Source organism: Theropithecus gelada, chromosome 3 (genome assembly GCF_003255815.1).
Source record: "Theropithecus gelada isolate Dixy chromosome 3, Tgel_1.0, whole genome shotgun sequence".
Lineage (NCBI taxonomy): Eukaryota > Metazoa > Chordata > Mammalia > Primates > Cercopithecidae > Theropithecus > Theropithecus gelada.
In genome coordinates, this window is record NC_037670.1 from 132,011,806 (window position 1) to 132,014,016 (window position 2,211).

The 2,211-nt window shown below is 49.6% G+C and overlaps 1 pseudogene; it reads left to right on the top strand.

Annotated features, from left to right (window-relative positions):
* The first annotated feature begins 491 nt into the window (after nt 1-491).
* LOC112621669 lies at nt 492-1,495 on the top strand (annotated as a pseudogene).
* The last annotated feature ends 716 nt before the right edge of the window (nt 1,496-2,211 follow it).

The following is a 2,211-nucleotide window of genomic DNA, read 5'->3' on the forward strand; positions in this document are numbered from 1 at the left end:
AGTTTGAAGCCTTAGATTTAAGTCTTTAATTCATTTTTATTTCATTTTTGTATATGGCAAGAGATAGGGACCTAGTTTCATTCTTCTGCATACGGCGCCCAGTTCTCCCAGCACCATTGATTGAAGAGACTGCCCATTCTCCAATGTATGTTCTTGGCACCTTTGTGGAAAATGAGTTCACTGTAGGTGCATGGATTTGTTTCTGGGTTCTCAGATTTTAAGGTACTATGAATCATACTTTATTTTTTAAATTTATAGTGAGTGTATTCATTTCCTATCGGTGCTTTCACATATTACCACGAACTTAGTGACTCGAAACAACACAAATTTATTATCTTACAGTTCTAGCAGTCAGAAGTCCGAAATTAGCCTTACTGGGCTGAAGTCAAATTGTCAGCAGAAAAAAGAAGGAACAAGGAAGAAGAGGGTAGAGAAGGAGAGGGAGGAGGGAGGTGGCAGCGCCATGGCAGAGGGGCAGGAGCAGGAGGGGGATGGAGAGGAGAAGGCTCCTGGGTGGCATGGTGCTCCTGCTCCTCCTGGTGCTGCCCAGCCCACTGTCAGCCAGGGCTGAACCCCCACAGGATAAGGAAGCCTGCATGGATACCAATAATCAAAGCTACATCTGTGACACAGGACACTGCTGTGGACAGTCTCAGTGCTACAACTACTACTAGGAACTCTGGTAGCTCTGGCTGGTGTGGACCATCATCATCATCCTTAGCTGCTGCTGCAATGGCCACCACCGCCAAGCCAAGCACCGCCTTCAGGCCCAGCATCGGCAACATGAAATCAACCTGATCCCCTGCCGAGAAGCCTTCAATCACTCAGTGCTGCCTTTTTATTTCAGATTTTTGCTAAACTACTTAACTCCTCCTTCTGAGGAAGTGGTGAGCCAGCCTCCAACTCCTCCCCCAGCATACAGTGCCTTCCAGCTATGCAGCAGCAGCAGCTCCTGCCTGCACAGTGCGGCCCGGCAGATGGGAGTCCCCCGGCGCCAATCCCACCAGGGGATCCAAGGGAATCCCCTTGTCTGAGCCCAGCAGAAGCATCACAAGACCCCCAAGCATCGCTGATCCTGAGCCCTCTGACCTACCAGGTGACCGAGTAGCCACCAAAGACCTGGAGATGCAGCCCAGTGGCTCTGTAGCCAGCCTGGGAGAGCTGGACCCAAGGACCTTCCTGGACAAGGATGCAGAAGGTAAGGAGGAGCTGCTGAAAGATGACAGCTCTCAACATGGCAGCGCACCGCCCGACAGCAAAGAGAAGATGCTCAGGAGACATTGCCACTTCACTGGTGACTCGGGCATTGAAGTGTGTATGCCAGGGCCACCATGATCATGGCCTTAAAGAGTTCAACATGCTCATTGCTGATGCACTGGATGGGCCCCTGGACTTCCACGACAGCTACCATGTGCTGTCTTGTGTAAAGGAGATGTCTTGCGTGAAGGCTAGAGTGGAGGCTGTCTCTGAAACCTCCGTGAGCGGGTGGCCCTAAGCCATGGTAGTGGATAGATGTGCAGCTTTCTGCATGTGCCCCTTGGTCTGTGCCCACAGGTGGTCAGCATCAGCCTCCAGCCCGAGCACGTGCTCCGCGGGTCTTTATGTCTCACTGTTCCTCACACATAGGAGGAAAGAGATACGAGACTGAAGAAGGGATAGACACTGAGAAAGGGCCCCTCCAGCCTGGCCGTCACACCGTATTTTGTCTTTGATTCTGAATAAATTTTTTTTTGGTGTGGTTTCTTTTGGGTTTTTTTCGGGGATGGATGGCTGGTCATTGTCTGTTTTAAACTGGCCACTTGGAAGAAACACCTTGGTTATCTGTGGCTCTCATGTCCTGTCCCTGCCCCTGTCCCCACTCCTTTTGAGTGGGGTGACTCATTTTCTGTGTAAAGAGTCTCTCAGGTAGGAGGTGAACACAGCCATCTGGAAGACCCACAGGATCCTTGCGCCTGTTGCTTAGCTTCGGGTCACCAGCTGAGCTGTGATAGGAATAATCTGAATGGAGGTGGCAAACAGCTGAAATGAACATTCCTCAAGCAGCCCTGTTCATACGAAGAGTCTGATTTTCCCCCTACTCTTGAACAATGATGATATGATGATATTCAGACAAGGCACTGATGTTATAGTAAGAAAATATATAGATATAAATATCTAGATAGATAGATAGATAGATAGAGAGCTAGATAGATAGATAGATAGATCGATCCC